Genomic DNA, 18,411 nt, shown 5'->3' with positions numbered 1-18,411 from the left:
AAGTAGTCTCAAAATCACTTTTAGTGAAGTCAACAAAATCTGCTTCAAGACCTAAACAGTTGAGAGCATTTGACCACAGAACAATTGCCCAGGAATTTCACCAGTATGAATATGTGCAAAACAAGTAGACTTGATGCATTTGTTCTACTTTTCCATTCTGAAATATTCCTAAAATTAAAGGCCTTATGGTTAAATAAATAACATTTCTGTGATACAGATATGGATGCATAAATATATACATGTGTATGTGTATGGTATACAAATGCATCTGTATATACATACATACAGTTAATTTATACTCATTAATGGACACAATGCTTCATTCTGTTGTCCGGATAGCTAACCTGTATGTAATCCCCCAAAAAAGACTACAAGAATCAGTTCTCAAAAAACAAACATATGTAGTAAGCAGTATCGATTATTTCCTCATGAAATCTAGGAATTATTTCTTCCCTTTTTCTTGAAAGTAGGAGCTCTGTGAATTTGTATATACATGTTGATTCGTATCTTCTTACGCTGCTAATGTTACTTCAAGGATAGAAAATAAGCACTTTTATTCATATTTATGTCATTTGAAGGTGACAGTTTACTTGAAAGTTAAAGAGCATAGCAAACATTTGATAAGCACAATCCCTTTCAATACAAAATGTGCTTAAAACTTTTATATCCAAACAGTCAACTGACAATTCAAAAGCAATTAGTAATAAAAGCGGATTATCATACGGTTTGCATCATGTCTCTATATGTTTTGAATCTCCTCACTTCTTTCAGTAAGATCAGTCTGTGGGGCTAATCTCTCCCATGTGAGTAATGCTAGAAGATTGCCTTCAGTACAGAGCAAAAGAGAAATTGTTTAAGTAAAGGTAGAGACTATAAATCATAAACCACTTTCTCAGATAAAGGCCATTAGGTAAGTCTGTGTACAAATTTGACACTTTGTTTCCTTGCCTTTGACAGCCGTTTGGAAAGGCTTAAATGTACAAGATCTGACTAAAGCTTTCAAAAATTCATCATGGAATATTGTTAACCTTGTTCTCTGTGATAGCCGTAGCACAAAGCTAATACTCTTCAAATAGAGATAAATTACTATCCTTCAAAAGATTATCACCAGTCTTAATCGAGTTTGCTCCTGCAGCTGCACAGTCCATGACCTTGTTACTCGCACAACAAACATATTCTCTACTTTACCTTTACAGGGAGTAGGTTTGGTTTAACCAGCCCACTGAGAAGATCCACAGGTTTGTTACGTTTCCAGCTTCTATAAATAAGTTAGGGAATTCAGCTGGCTGAAGGGTAATTTTTGAGTTCTTTAAATACCATAATTTGTGAGACTTAGGTAAATTTCAAATGGAGTTTGCATATACTGCTCATCTGTTTGAAAGCCGTGCTGAATCCTCAGGAGAGGTGAATCAGCGTGGCACTGCCCATTTCCAGGCTGCCGTACCACACCTAATCCGACTCCAGCTGAAAGGCTGCCCAGGCACCTGGCTGCCCTTTCCTTCAGCAAGAAAGGAGATCTGAACAGATAGTGAAGGATCTTCCCATGTGGCTCTGTGCACTTTCAAAGGCCTTTTTTGGCTTTGTTTCATTTCAGCTGGGAGTACTCCTACACCTCTTTATTTAACACAAGCATTTCAGCACCCATTTTTCATATTATAACACGTTGCCTTGGCAGGAACTGCACTGCAGGGAGTTGGCACTCGAGAGAGCTATGCCCTGGCTCTCGTTCTTTGTAGAGGTGTTGTGGTGGAGATTAGATTGTTATTAATTATCTCCTAATGGCATTAAATTCCACACTACATGGAGTCTGGGACTGCCTGTGCTAGTCCAAGTTCAGTAGAATCAGATTAAATATCACACGTTTAATGTATAGGTTTTGCTGACACCGTACTTTTCTTTTTTTTTCCCCGTCATTAACAACATGACCTTTATTGGAATCGGCACCTCTTGATGTTCTACAATGGCACAGCATGGTAAAAGATGAAGCTGAGGTGAAGGAATGGCTCCTTCTTCTCTGAAGCAGCCTGCGCACCGGTGGGCAGAGCTGTCTGAGCACAGTTCAGTCCTGACATGAAAGTTAAGCCAAGGCCACTCTAAGATAAAGCATTTGGCGTTACAGCAGGCCTATACATTGTGGCTACAAGACTTTCTCTGCTTTCTTCTCCTGTCTTTTTAGTTTAATAACTGTTAGGTTTACTGAGTATTTTTTATACTTTTTTTGGGAAAAAAAAAAAGACGATTGTGAATGTGGCCTCAATCTGAGTAGAGGTCACCAAGCACCGCGCAGGATAAGGCCACTAGAAACTACATCCTCAGGTAGGGGGGGAAATAAAAAAACCCTTCCTTGCACTTTTCTCAAAACTGCCCCTGGGAAACAGTAATGGTTTACCCCCACCAAAGAATTTGGAAAAAGTTTCAAGACCAACAATAGTAATAAAAAATAACTACAATCACATAGCCCGAAGACAAACCTTCACAGGAAACTGCAAATGATGTTTTGTGTGTTTGATGTTCCTCTGCTCTCTTTCATGTCCAAAAACACGTCCCATCGGTCTCCCCCTTCTCCTGACTTCTTCTGGTTTTGTGATCGCTGAAGTGTCCCTGCAACTGTTCTTTATGCTCTTTTACAGCAGACCTCAGATAAAAGAAATAAAAAAATGATTTGAGGCCTTTCATTCATTTACTCACTCTGCTGCTGCACGAGTTGATTATCCCAGGAAATGGTTAATGGTGCTAAGTGTTTTTATATACTACAGCAAACCCCAGGATCTGACCATTGCTTTTGTAAGTGAGCTCAAGTGATTTTATTTTTTTAGGGAAGGGGAAAGAGGCTGTTTTAATCATATGGCCATAAACTGAGATTCATTTTCTAACAAAACAGCACGAGACTTTCTTCACAAAAACAACAGTAAAACCTTAGATCCAGAGGGGGTTTTTTGTGGGTTTGACACAATTATTTTGCATAACCTCAAAATAATGCTTAAAAGGCACAAATATGACAAAGCTAAGCGGACTTTGGTATTTGTCTTTTTTTTAGCTATGCCTTTGGGCAAGCTCAGCTCTGCTTTATGGGGAGATAGTTGTGAATTATCTGCGCATCCTCCTTCCTTTGCTTGAGCTGTAAAACAGCCCAGCGTCCTTGGCAGGACTGCTGTATTTATGGAGGTCACTACTGCTTGACTTCTTCTGCTTTGTAAATACAAGCAAACCCCACAAAGTTCTCTGGGTGTGAGGATTACACTGGATTGCACGGCACAAACAGAGGCCCAACGGCTTCATGCCATCGAGGCAGCTGGAGCCACAGCATCAATCATAGGACCCCTTGTCGAATGGCTTTCCAGAACTCACAGCTCTGTTCCCAAGGGTGGAAATCACTCACCTGCAAAGCTCTGCTCCATGAACCTCAGCAAAGTCACATGCCTGAGCAGTCCACAGCTAGCTTCCCTTTTACCTACCCCTTCAGGCCAATGTCAAATCTCTGATGTACTACCTGAAGACCACAAAGCTGCTTTAACCCAGGCTCTTCTAACTCATCTTTGTTGTAGATTTAGGCCAGCAGATTTAGTCTGATTAGGCATGCTAACTCTCTCATATGCCTGTGCAAACAGGAACTTGCAGACTGGCTAGTTAGGCTAACAAATGCAGATTTTGCATGTATCTGCAGGTGTGTACATACATTTGCTACGCATCCAAATAAGCTGCTCTGCTTGTTCTTTTAAATTTACACAAAAAGGTTTTGCGGAACTAGTTAGATTGTTTTACAAAGCAGAACTGCTGAGCTTTTATAGTTTTCAACTGCAACCTTCAGTAGCAGCCATGGAGAGAAAACTGAAATTAAAAAGGAGTTGCTAGAGAGGAAAGCTTTGTTTTCTTTGCAGACGTTACTCTGAGAACTTCATCAGAATATCTCTGGACATCATGATTGCTCACTAGTACATAAACTAGCAGAGGAAGCCAAAAGAAATTGTGAAGTCTTGTGTAGCGCTGGGTCTCTTATTATGTTGCACACCTATTTCTTACACCACCTGAGCTTCTGCAGTTTTCCAATTAATTTATTCTTTCAATCCAGTAATAATAACTGCCCTGTTTCTTGTATTTCCTGCCCTTATATTCCCATTAAGAAATTGCTTGGAATGGTGGAGACTAGAGGTATCTTTGATCTCCCTCACTCTTCTGTAACTCATTTTCCCTTTGTTGTTTTACATGAAAGACTTGGTAAAGCGAAGTGTTTGGGGGTTAGTCATACGCATGGCGGGTGGGTTGGTGTTCTGCTGTTGCCTGAAACCACAAGGGAGCAGGTGGCAGACTGGGTTTCATGTTCCTGCCACTTTCTGGACAAGAACTTCAGTTATCAAATACAGGCCGAGCACTTGGATTGTTTAAAGAGTCAGAAATACATTGCACATGTAAGCACATACGTCCAGTGAAAAAGACTGAGCATGTGAATTTCATATTTGCAGGTGGGGAGTTATGCAATTGTCAGGAGACAACTGCATGCATGAAGACTGATTCACGCTCTGCTATGGTAACTCAGGAGCAGATTAGGCAAGCTACTGCATGCAAGGTTTTTCTGCATGATTGCACATTTGAGCTTTCAAATTCAAGCCTGAAATGTCAGCGATCACCATTTTTGTTTGTTATACAACTCTATCTGTGTAACTGTTTTTACTACTATTCTTTGTTTTTATTATTTCTCTGTGGTAAACCCCAGGACTCTAGAGGAACCACTGCTTGTTGTATCACACATGTTAATTTTGCTTACTAGGCACATTTTTCCCTTTCCATGACTCAAAATTAAGGCACAGTTAATCTGTTGCAAGTAGCCACAGCTAAGAGCAAGCCTGTGACTCCACAGAGTTGTTTGTTCAGAGGACAGCCAAATCAAAACCAGTTTGCAGAAATTTTTCTTTTACATGGCTTCAAAAGCATTCTTGAAGGCCGAGCTGTAATCTGTCTCATTGACAGTGGTTGTTGGTTGGTTGGTTTGGCTTCTTTCTTTGCTGCTCCCTCCATTTGTTCAACTCTTTTCCTTACTATGCTTCTTCAGCTATTGATGCAGGAAACACCATCCCTTCTTGCTTTCTCCGTTGACCCTTTCACACCAGGATATCGGGACAATGTTACTTTTTGTCTAGCATTCGAATGATTGAATTAATATTTAGCTGGAACTTGAGGGAAGTTATGCAGAATTCTTATAGCTAGTACCCTGAACGTGGATAATACTTATTACGGATGTCTGCTGCCACAAGCTATTTTAGGCCTTTTGTGGTGCATCCAGAAGTCTGCAAAGCAAAATACAATTCTCTCACTAAATTTGTGGCCAAGTTTGAATCTTTTTTTCAGTTTTCTTTTTGAAGATTTTATTCAAAGAGCACCAAACCCAGAAAATGACCATATCAATACCCTTGAGGACCTTCTATAAACATACGTAGAAACACACAATTTTATGTGAAGAAATGCCTTCAGTATTCCCCAAATCTTTGCAAATGCAAATGGTAAATCACTCACCTAACTAGCCAATAATCAGTGAAACCTCAATTTACATGTATACCACAAAAATTTCTGTTTGATTTTCAACATGACCAATTTATAGCATGTGCATAAATCTCATTTTGGATAGCCTGATTGGTTATATTATACAAAACCTTAAAATGCTCAATACAATTATTTGCCCAATAACAGTTGTTCTTGGAAAATGGTTAATATTAGGGGTTCTTTTCTGCCACCAGTGTCATCAGTGTGATCACTTTTATCCACATAACTCTTAAACGCTGTAGAAGAGAATATAGTTCTCCTAATACGCAAGAGAACTTGGCTCCTACTTACATGCTACTGCAATACCACATAGCACCTGTTTTAGGAAGGTAACATACTCCCAAAATGAAAAAATCTTTTAACTTATATGGCTACTACAGTAAGATCAACAAGTCAAATATTTTATCAGTGAAGTGACACTGGCAAATCAGTACAATCTAATCCACCAAACTGGTGGAGTGTAAACATGAGTTACTGTTGACCTAGCAGGCCAATGGGTGCTGCAGCCTTACTCTGAATCTCCACGCTGATATCTCATCCTGCAGAAGGGTACTCTAAATCTTTCCCTCAAGGATCATTTTCTTTTAAAAACATCTAGAAAGTATAAAATCTGCATGGAAAGTCATCTCATCAAGTACTTCTCCAGCCAGAAGGAAATAAAACCATCACCGCCCTCTTTCTTTTCCCCACCAAAATCACCACATAATAGTGCCTTTATGGTCTCAGACACCGATAAGTCTTTTTGTTGAAGCTATTTTATTTCAAAGGAAATAATACCAAAGGATTAACGGGATAACAGAGAGGGAGGAGATAGTCTAAACTTTGTGCTGATTTGTGCTTCATATGCTGTTCATGTGGGCATGGAAATGGCCAAAGGTACACACGATGCAGCTCATTAATCTGACAATTCTTGTTATATTCATCCACAAAAGCACAGTTAGGAGACTGTGGGACCAGCTGAGTATATGAAATACTAACTTTAAGAAGGAGAAACATAAGTAGGCAAAGTTAATTGTAAACTGATGAGAGTACCAGGGATCATCAGAAGACTACTCATCAGTAGTTAATTGGGAAGAAAGGATGACAAGGGATAAGTAGAAAAGTGAAAGGGATACAGAAAAGCAAAGCTGTGAAAGGCCCAAAAGATAAAAACAGTAAGAAAGGAGCTAAAAGGAATAGAAGAGCAATAAAAAGATTTATGAAAAATGATGGGGCCACTATTTCACTGTTAAAGCAGTATTGACTTTGATAAAACAAGGCTTACATCTATTTATTAAGCAAATGACCAAATGCGGATCATAACCAAAATCATACCACCCACTCTGTGGATAATGATTCAATTCTATCAAAAGTTAAAAGAAAATTGTTGAAAGAAATTGAGCAAATACCTCTTGACTCAATGATTGTTAAAACTCACCTGAAGGAATCATTCTGAAGTTTATTTACATGTCTTTGTGTCCATGTAGCAGAGAGGGAGGAAAATGACAATTACTGGTCCTTAGATTGAACATTCTATCATAGACTTAGCAGACACAACTGTCGTTGAAGCCGGTAGGAGAGGAAATCATGCCATGAGTTTCAATTTCTAAGTTAAGGCCGAGCTTCATTGCACATTGTTGAATGTATTTTCAATTTGCCTCATGAGCAAAGCACAGGAAATTCAAAGATGGCAGATACATTCAGTCATTAATTGCTGTGTCAATTGCTTGCTGTTCAAGATGTTTCATTAACATCTGGTAAACAGAAACATGGAACAAAATCTCATTTATGGATGTTTTATTGAGAACAAAATGAAACAAATCAGCACAAAAATTCTACTGCATTATTTTTCATCTTGAAAAACACCAAAGAACCACTGAGACTTCCTCTAGAGGATGTCTTTGGCAGAAAAAAAACCAAATTTGCTACTAACTAGTGTAATTAACAACAATAACAAAAATAATTAACTAATAAGCCTTAAAGATAGTAATAGAAAAATATTAAATACAAAGAAGTAGTAAAAGAAAATATATTGTTATTCCTATGAATTTTATCTTCGTGTTATGTATCCAGTGGCTTAGAGGTTAACTGGAAGTCCATTGTGTCTGAGAAAATCTCCCCTTTATATTCCAGGAAGCTCAGGACCCAATGGCCAGCAGGATTTTCTTGCCTGATGTCCAAGTCACACTTTTAAGGAGCCACAGCAAGAGATGCCCCTGGCCCTTGCACATAAAAAATAAGTTCATATTATTCCCAGATTTCATGAAGTCTTCAGAGGAATTTAATTTGGGAGTAAAGAATACTGACCAAGGGCAAAGGAGAAACTAGGACAGAAATGAAGCTGCAGAAGTTTCAGCAACCATATAAGGAATGACTGGAAAGCCTTTAGCATCCTTGATCACCTCCTCTGAAGCATTTTTGTATCTAGGCATATATATAAAAAAACCCAAACCACACCAAAAATTATGCCTATTCTCATGCATGTGTGGTGTTCATCTGGATACCCTATTTTTTCATTTCCCCAAGACTTTCCTGATTCACTGCAACTTTTTCTAATAAGTCAATATTCTCTGTCTTGAAATATATTTGAGTTAACCGCACTTCATGGTGTAAGAAATGGGTCATCATTTATTCCTCTGGACATCCTAATATCTATAATAGCTCCCTCAGCACTTATGACAATATTTCATGCTATTCTTTGTCGAAAACAACAATATATGGAAAAACATTTTGGAAAGGTCATAACTATCTATTCTGTTGGACAACAATACCAGAGAAAAATAATTTCAAGTTTCCCTGATGCACCACTTGTGTAATAATTTATTTAAATTTTACATTATTTTTTACAATATTTTTTGTGAAACAGCTTTTGGTTAACAAAAATCTCACACTGGATGCTGGGACACAATGTGCAGTTTTTCCCGCCACACAGTTTCTTCCAGGTTCACATGGCACTTTTGCAGCATGCCCTGAAGTGCAATGGGTGTACAGCATGGGACAAGGTAGAAATTAGTTGACTTTGGAGTAGTTTAGTCAACTCATTTCTACCTTGTCCCATGCTGTACAGCCACTGTACTTCACGGCACGCTGCAAAGTCCTCCTTATCTTTGTAGGTATTTAGGGAGTCTGCAAGTTCGTGAGAGAAGAAGCTGATGATTATGAGTGACTTAGGGAATTTTCTCTGGTGTGATAGTGTCAGGCCTCCGTTAGGATTCTGTGAGAATCTGCCAACAGGAAAATGCATAACAGGCAATTTAATTAATAAAGACTTTATACTGCAAAATGCTACCTTGTCTGCTTGGGCATTAAGTTTTAAAGGACACCAAGAAATCTGGATAGGTACCAGAAAATAAAGCAAAATGAAATAAAACAAATAATTGCCATTGATTAAAGCTTAAGATGCAAAATGAGAACAAGTCTGGATTGAAATGTTTAACATTGTTTAAAGAGCTCCATCACTAACTCTTCCCTCAACAGGCTTATTCCTTTAGCAAATATTTTTTTGAAATATTTCCTTCAATGTGGCATTACCATATGTTTCATACTGCATAGATTTCCATAAACAGAGCACATACATACGTTTTATAGACTATTGGTCTTTTTCCTGTTCTGAACAATGTTGATGGGAGTTTCTTCCCTGACTTTTATAGGAAAGGGTTTATTATTTCTTAACAGATTGAACTGTATTATGTGCTGTTGGGGAGGTTTGCACTTTTGTACTTTTCTAAGCTACTCATTATAGTGACTATATGGAAACTAGGGAGTAAATTAACACAATTTCTTGTCTGGAAGATACATCCATCAGTCAGCCACTCCAAATGCCTCTTTCAGTGAAAAAAGTCTGCCTCGGTTGCCGAGTGATGCCAGCCAGGACACCTCACGCCTCTGTGGCTCATCCACATCGAGGCCATACTTTTTTTCAAGTACTGAGGCCACCATTTTTAATTCTTCCATTTTTATCATGAGACATATTAAGTAGGATGCAATTTTCTGAAAATTACAGCTTTTGATGCATGCAGCTAAGCAACCTGCATCTCAGTCACTACTACAAAAAAAGAGGCAGGCTTAGATACATCTCTGAATAGTTATAATGCCCTTGACAGGCACACTTGGCTAATTAATAGTTACATTTTATTTGCAATAATGTTAGTTTCCATAATAAGAAAAGAGTTAAGGGAAGAGATCAAAGAAGTATGCCAGAATATTAAAGCCTTTGAGGCACACCTATGCCACCCCTGCCACTGGAGAAGTCTCTGCCCTCGTACCTGCTGGCTGTTCCTTTCCAGGCTGGTGCCTCCTTGCAGCCAGAGCCACCAAAAGCTCTTGTGTGCTTCTGTCGTGAGCTTGGATCAGGAAACTGATACAGCTGAAAGGCAGCCCAGCACAAACCATCTCTGAGCACTTCAGATGGATCGGTTCCCTCTGCTGCTTTTAGCGTCTGCTTCACAAGTGCTGCTTCTGGCAAGTTGCAAACTGGCACGAAAGAGGGAGCGGGCAGCATCAGCTGAGCATAGGAACAGCTGTGGTTTTGGCAGCTCTGCCAGCTTACAGGTACATAAACCTGCAGCCTAAGAGTGTCAATAAGTGTCAGGGGTTCACGATACAGAGGCTCCATTAATTCTTTCATCTTATAAAGTAGACATAACTGAAGAATTTTGCATACTACTAATCCAGAACTTCTAGATAAACTAGGAATGGAAATTCGCAGGTAATAGAGATTTAGCAATAATTTCCCAGTGTTGCTTTTTTCTCCTTTCTGTACAGTATCTGTCTCTGAGTATAACATAAGGTCATTCAGTTAAGTCCCTCTTTAATAAAGTAATCTCTTCTTTGTTCTACAGGATGACCTTGTCTTTTCACCGGTTTTAATGAGGGAAACAGAACAGAATCAAGATCACTTACTGATGCAACATCTTCTTTGTTAAGGCTATCTCAGGTAACTTGGAGGTGAGCGATCAATATACCTCTTTGAAAGACCAAATTTTCAAGGTGTATCATGTGTATTTCTAACAATTCAAAAATGCCACCACAGTCAGGAACTATCTTCAAAAACAGAAAACTGGTGCATCTTGTCATATTCTGAAAGGCTTGTGTGTTATTTTTAGACCAGTAAGAAGAAAGTTAACATTTGTATTCCTTTAATTTCTCTTTCTCCACACAGACTAGCTAGCTGATTATTATCAGAGGTTTATTCCCTGTGGAACATTTTTACAAATACTTTCTTTCCTGTGACCTGTCCTTTTATCAATAAAGTTCACTTGTACTTAATGAAAAGGGAAATGAACAGAATTTTCCAGTACAATACCATCCCAAACCACCCTTTTAAGGCCATATATACATACATGCATACACACACACACACATTTCCTCACAATACACAGCACAGAATTCCTACTTCGGACTGATTCCTTTAGCAAGTGGTAGCCATAGGGCGAGGGACGGGGCGGGAAAAGAGAGGGGAATACGTAAGAAAAGCTTATGTCAACTATTTGAAGAGAATTGCCCCCAGTAGATAACACTAAAATGGAAGAAAAAGTGGTGCCAACTCTCACAACTGAATCTTAACAACCATTCCCAACAGGTCAAATGTTGACACAGCCAGAGAGATGTCAGAGCTGGTAGGGCTACAGCAATACCATCCACTGGGCTGTGAACAGCTTCCACCATCTAATCAAATCTCTATTTGGTGTTGATTCAGGTGCCCTTTAATCCTCAATTTGTTTTTCCTTGGTGATACCTAAGTTTTAGGACCTGGTCTGGAGCGATCCTCTGATTACAAGAGATTTTTAACTGTTGGCAACTAATTGTATTGTACTTGCAGAGATCTGAACTCTCTCAAAAGATCTGGAGAAAAAATTTGCATCTCTTTTCCTCTTGCCACACACCTGGAATGTTGCAAGGAAATAAAAAAAAAAATCCTGTTGCTTGTCATGGTTGATAAAAGAAATATGTTTTTCAATCCGTTAGTGATAAAGTGCTTTCAACACAGGAGTGAATAATACCAGGTGTTCCGTGGGATAGAGACATTGCACTCACATTTCATTTTGTAGGAAAACGTGGAATAAAGCCATGTTTGCATTCTATAGCTGGAAACAAAGAAGTGAATATTCTTCAAGTGGCTGCCTTCAGTGTGAAATGTGGAATGAGGGAGGTTTTGTTTACTGTGAGGAATGTCACTACCAAGTTTCTTAATCCTTTGTCAACACTGAGCTAATTCAGCTTTCATAAAGACAGGGTAGGGCAGTGAGTAAATGGATCAGTTACATTCTTCTACTATCACACTATATTAACATTAGAGTCTGCAGGTTGCTCTGTTTAAAGGGATGTCTCAGATTTATGCTTCATGGGGATTTTTCTGGCTAAATCTTTGACAGACTGTAATTTAAGAATACATGGAAGCAATAGAAGATGTCTGTGAAACAAACTTGATGCATTTTGCAATGATCTCAGCTATGCAGCAGTAGCAATTAAATGCCACAATACCACATTGGTCACTACAATTAATGCCATTAAAATAATTAGGCCCAGCAGCTGTAGGGTCAAATAAAGACAGCTTTGTAATGACAATAAGGCAGAAGAAAATTACTGACATTTCCATCTAAATTATGTTCCCTAAATTATCGTTTTAATGCTAAATAAATAAAGTTACAATAATTCAAAGACTGATTACAGATTAAATTAGCTCAACTACTTGCTCCGCAGTTGGCTAGGGTTAACATTTTAAGCTTAATTAATAGCCTTTACTCACTGTATCTGGTTATACATGGTGTTTCTCATTTACATTCCTTTGCAATATGCTGACAGCACTAAATGTCTGAGAAGAAAGATCTCATCTACGAGAGGAAAATGGTTCTTCGTGTTACAGCGCTTATAATGGACATGGTTGCTGCACTGTTCTAATAATAATGACCAGAAAAGGAATGTGGGAGAGAGGCTCTACGCTGTTTTCTTTTCAGTTTTGTGTTCCAAGCCTTTCCTGGAGTCAACGTGAAATGTAATTGCTCTTTTGACCTCTATCTTCTCTCTCCCCAGGTCTGAGGAAGAGCTACACTGGTTGATTATTGCAGGAATGAAAGGCACTCTGACCTTGTCGACCGAACGCCTTGCTGCTTTCAATGTTGCCCATTATGCTGAAGGCAGGCAACTCCTGGAGAGAGGCTGAAATCTACAGGAGAGCCGCTTGCCGGGCAGCCTGCCAGCCAAGGCTTCAGCAGCCGCACGGCAGACACCGCCAGGCAGCAAAAGAAGCCAGCTGGGGAGGGAGAGAGGGAGCTGGATCAAAACATTGTTAGCACAGGGTATAAAGAGCTCTCAGACGCTGATCACAGATTGCTTCTTCATTAATAGGGCTTTGCATCATCCACCTGAAATGAAAAGCAGCAGAGAAGCAAAGTAGAAAGAAGAGCACAGCGATAATTTTTTTTTTGCAGTGAAATGTGGTAGTCATTAAATTTAAAAAATAATTAAAAAAAAAATACCAACCGAAACCCACAGTTTTCACAAGAATAGGGAGATTGTTGCTGCATAAGGATCCATTGAAAATACTCCTCCGAGGAAAACGGGTCATATATTCAGTTGCTATAATTGTGCTAAATCGGAAAACATTCACCATAAAATCTTCCTTAGAATATTTTTGGAGCTGTAAGAGGCTGGAAAACATACCACCTGGCAAACATTCTCTCTCGTTTCATGTGTGTGAGTGTGTTTTTATATATGTATTTCAGAAAACCACAACCTCAGAATTCACAGTCATAAGACGTTATTTGAAATTATTTCCTATTACTCTGACTGTAACTTTCTTTGCTCTGAGGCAGCTGTGAGGTTCCTAACTTGACCTGAGGATAATGTGGAGACTCAGGTGAAGCTGTTGAAGGGCACTGATAGTGTGAAGCTGATCCATTTCAAATGAAGTTATCCAAAAAGAGATTCAAACATTACGGGCATTTCATTTAGAAAGAGAGCCTATCCCAGCAGGGTCACTAGTGTTTCAATGCCATCATGACTTGAAGGCTGCCTAGCGACTCATAGAAAATTAATACATGCTCTTCATTTGTTGTTTGAGTTCCTTTTTTTTCTATCACAAAAAAAAAAAACCCAAACCACTGCTAAAACATGGACCTGAAAGTCTCCTGTTGTTTCCTGAAGCTGAAGGAAGGATTGGATGATTGCTACATTACTCACACAGTCATGGAAGCCGATGCTGCTTGCCACAGTAGGAGAGACACGGGGTTAGGATGACAAATGTATCACATATCCTGTGTCCAGCAGTCACATCATACCTTCCCCAGCCCTGCTAAATCCCTGCATGTCCTGCCAGGCTGTGGATGGGTGTAGTATCTGCTTTTTATGGCTGCAGGACCAGAGTATGCTGACAAGTGCCACCCTGCTCTGACTCTTGCCGTCCTTCTTCTCCAGGTCTAGGAGGGAAGGCACATATTATGCATTCACAGGCACTTTCTACCTTGAGAGGGTGGTTATATCAGGTCTGTGCCGCTCAGAAAGAGAAGGCCTGCCTCACATTGATGCTGTTCTGCTGTCCAAGAAGCCTGGAGTAAGAAAGCCAAATAAATTGGTTGTAGGTGATGTCCAGAACCAGGCACACATTCCCCTCATTGCTTGAAGCAGGGTGTTCGGACCAGCAGTGGAGAACGCATCTAAAATCTTTGCATATAATAAAAATAATTAATGACCTTTGTTGTTAAAAGGAACATCTCCCATCAAGATTGCACTAAGACAGTCTGAGTTTGTCTAAGTTTATCACCCATTCATTCCATGCAGTTATGTCTCTCAGGGAGCGTCATATTACCAAATTTCTGTTTCCCTGTAGGAATTGGCAACTATGACCAATGCTTCCAATTAATGTCTTTGTTTTAAACAAAACTGACTGCTCAACCAAAATCTTTCACAGCCAGGCTTGTTTTCTAATCTTTAACTCTCTGTCCTGTTTATTTTTTGCATTTTCTTCAGCAACTCAATATTCTTCTTTAACATAGTGCTCCTGTACAAACCATTCCACTGCAAAATAGCCCATAAATGTCTCGAACCTCACTGAGTGCTACTCAGCTTTGCTATTCAGCTGACTATTCCCAATAAGCCTCAGCTCATTTTCAGAGCTGCTGAAGTACTCTACGCTGTAAGTAATGGCTTCGATTATTTGTTCCAAGCCGCATCACTATATGGTACGTCTGGTCCCTTTCTCTTTCCTTTTATTGGAAAAAGAAAAGCAACAGTGTTGTCTCAAAGTGAAAGAAGCTATGCTTTAAAACAACTTGTGTAAAGAACCTGAGTGTGCTAACACAGGAGATCCTTTCATGCAGGTCACACTTTCAGTAGTTTTTCCATGGAAAAAATACAGACTGCGGACAGAAATTGTTATATTTACAGTTCACTCTGTAATGAAAGGGCATTCATATTGAATACTACTTTTAATATTATTTTTACTCCTGCCCTGTACATTTCAAGAAGCAGTTATCAGGATTAGTGTTGGAAAAGAGAGCACATCATACAGGCAGAATTGGCATAGTAATGAGAATGATGCCAGGTGAGCAGAAGGCTAACACACAAACGAGAGTAAATATATTTGCTCCATCACACTGCAGGAGCTAAGTGGCTTTTTCCCCCATTCTTTCCAGAGTTCAAATCCTTGGCAAACAGCTTGCTGCAGCTCAAGTTATTTTGTTTGGAGAAATCTAAAAAGGTTAAGCCAACTAACACCATGAAACAAATGGATCAGAGGTATTTGAGCTTTGGAAAGTCAAAGTATTAAATAAATTGTAAGTTCATACTGTGCCAGTTCTTAGTTTTCATTGCTTTAATCTGAAGGATGAAGTAAAATAAAACCGTGTCAATTAAAAACAAAACAAAATAAAAAGGTATGAGTAACGTGACATGACATATCTAAAATGGAAAATAATTGTTTTCACTTAATCTGCTCACATGGAGCCTCAGCAAATCAGTGTAGTTTTCCTGAAAGCAGTTCAAAGAACACAAGCTGCCATTTGTACCTTGTGGTTTTTTGTGTGTCTCTGTGCCTGCCATCATCCTCACTTGCTTCCTAAATGCTTTGTATTGTAACTATAAAATAGGAGTTTTGACTGTGAACCTGACAACATATTCAAGGGTTATTTTTGTCTCCATGGATGCAGTTCTCTGCAATATTAGTACCCACTTAACACAAATGGCTTATGAACATATACAACTGCACGCACTTTCAAAGCCAAATTTTACTGAATGTTGAAGGTACTTTGCATGCATCGGCTTTGGGCACAGACCTTCTTTTGTCTATGAATCAGACCTGGTAGGTATTCAAAGATCACAGAAATGCATACTACATAATAATTTTGCCTGTCTACCCAGACCTTCACTCTATCAAACAGTCATCATAAAGGCCATTTTTCTAAAGTATGGTGGTACATTCACCATGAAATCACTGACAGATAAAGACAAATGTTTAGGAATTATCCCATAGAGCTCTAAAAACAACTTTATAAGGACTTTGTCTTGGTCCGAAAAGGAAAACTATATACTAGCAAAATCAAAAAGATACAAGTACCTTTCCTCTGTGTGTGTGTGTCTGTGTGTGTATGTGCGTGTGCACAACTTGTTCTATTTGGAGTTCTCTTTATCCTTATTTGCTTTTTTTCTGTTTGTTTTGATTGGTATTGTTTTCACATGGAAGGCACTTTCTACTCCTAAAGCCTGGGTGTACAGGTATCTGTGATCCTTAGAAAGATGACCAGGATAGGAAACCAGAAAAATACATTAAAATGTTGGTTCTTTTACTATCTGTCCAACCCTGCAAGGTGCTGGAGTTTTACTGTTGTCATTGAACTGACCTGGGAGAAATGATAAGCCTCTGGAAAGACCATGCACCCCTGATAATTTGGCTCAAATGGGTTCAACAACTGGGTTTGATGCGTACATGCAATCTACGTTTGCTCTTCGCTTTATTTTAAAGGTTGAAATGTGGCATTTCAAAAATATAATGTCAGATAAGTAATAAGTTTGAATGTTAAGGGTTTACTGAATATCAGATTTCATCCAAGGAGATGAGAAGGGTATAATTTCTGCAATATTTGCTAGATTAGGACTTTTATTTTTGTAGGAAGGGTAGATTCGTCACAGTGGCTGGCAGCTCTTTGTCAGCAGTTGGGGTAGGAGTACAAGAAGCTTCCTTGCGTTCAGTATCAGCAACCCCTGTTTAATTTGCATTTGAGGGAGTTTTTTCCATAGTGTATTCATTTGCCAGTGAGTTAATGTGTCCCTGCATAATCAGATAAGAACAGAATAGAATTACTAATGATAAGAGGAGGTGGAACAAGGGCATGCCAGTAGAACAGCCTTTCTGTCACCCACCTATTTTGAATAGACCATAATTTCAACTATCTCCAGTTTGGTTTGGTCTTATTTCTTTTTCCAGGATAGGAGTAGAAGTACATTTTTCCCCTCAAAACTGAATTTAGAAAATTAAATGCTGTGGTTGGCTATGGCAGCTACTACATCATTCTGTGAAGCTGGAGTTAAAGAATAAAGCACTCTTGCTTGCAGCTAGGCAAACGTGTCACTTACGTCTCAAATCCAATCCAAGAGCAAATTAATTAAAGCAGACTAAGAAATAATTTCTGTCAAGCACAAAGGAAAAAATAACAGAAAAATTTTGCTGCCAGTGCAACACATTCTTATCATGTGCAAGTCAATAGTCACGATTGCATTAGAGTAAATCCAAACGTCACTAATCTTTAGGGCTGCCATTCATGAGGCCGGCCTGCACGGTGAAGAAAGGAAAAACTTCCAGACAGCTTTGTCAGCTGGTATCGGGCCTTCGGGGCTCAGAAAGGAGGTTGTGAGCAACAGTGGTGGGCTACCCTGCCGGACTTGTTGGTGTACAAGAGGCAGTGCTCCAATCTCTCCACTGCAGGGTGTTGGCCAAGGACGACGCTTCAGGCTGTTTAGCCACATCCCTTCTGCTGTCTCTTGGACAAAGCAGCAGTACAGACACCCTGGTGTTTAACGTTGTGTTATTACTTCTAAGCTCCTGTAACTCAAGATAGATTATTCCTTTTAGCTAAAATACTTTGTAACATGGATGGAGCTAGTTTTGAATCAGCGGGACAGGTGTTAATAGCCAAGATGCAGGAGGCCAAATTTTATCTCATGTATGATACCATTTCATTTGGCTTCACCAGCTTCTAATTTGGTTTTGTCTGAGCAAATTCTCCCTGAACTCAGTGAGCTATACTGTTTAAACATGATAGGTAACATAGAAAGTCGATACTTCACATATTTATTAATTCTGCTACACAAATTTCACAGTGACTTAAAAAACAATGAGCATATATGCCATGATATAGTGAAAGTGAATAGAGAGCAATGAATGCCCATAACAGAAAGTAAGCAGTTGGAAAAAAAACTTAATACGATAGCTCAATAGATCTGTCACAGTCTTTCAACCTTTAAGTATGTTCTATATGGCAAACCTTAAACAGTTTCTACAGCCTAAAGCTTTCCTGCAGGTTTTGTTTTGGCACCTTAAAAATGTACATCTCCTGTTTGCACATCATCTGCTCAGCAGGTAGATAGACCAACTATGAACTATTCTGCCTAAGTAAAATAAACTACATGACCTTGTACTGGCCTTTGCAAATTATTTGGACCAGTGATGTGTTTAATTGGGAATTTAACGGGCAAAAGAGATGTTCCTGTGCTTTTCCAATCCACAATTATGTTGTTCTGCTTGTACTTGCAGATAACTCTACTGACTTTGAGGAAGGTGTGCTTTGGACAAAAGAAAAAAAAAAAAATTAGCAGCACAACAGGCCCACAGCACTTTTACTGCTGACAACCAGCAGAATTTGCAACACCATGGAGCAAGCAGATCAAGCTGTAAAACAAGGCAAG

General features: G+C 39.1%; 1 long non-coding RNA gene across 1 annotated transcript in view; it reads left to right on the top strand.

The window, feature by feature from the left end:
- The window catches only part of LOC128850473 (uncharacterized), a 50,320-nt gene extending 32,412 nt beyond the window's left edge, over nucleotides 1–17,908 (top strand). The window contains exons 2-3 of the long non-coding RNA XR_008447884.1: nucleotides 10,356–10,461; nucleotides 12,547–17,908. This is a non-coding gene — a long non-coding RNA (uncharacterized LOC128850473). The remainder of the gene's footprint in view (nucleotides 1–10,355; nucleotides 10,462–12,546) is intronic.
- The last annotated feature ends 503 nt before the right edge of the window (nucleotides 17,909–18,411 follow it).

Source organism: Cuculus canorus, chromosome Z, assembly GCF_017976375.1.
Source record: "Cuculus canorus isolate bCucCan1 chromosome Z, bCucCan1.pri, whole genome shotgun sequence".
Taxonomy (NCBI): domain Eukaryota; kingdom Metazoa; phylum Chordata; class Aves; order Cuculiformes; family Cuculidae; genus Cuculus; species Cuculus canorus.
Note: the sequence above shows the minus strand (reverse complement) of the source record. Positions and strands in the feature narration are given on the sequence as shown.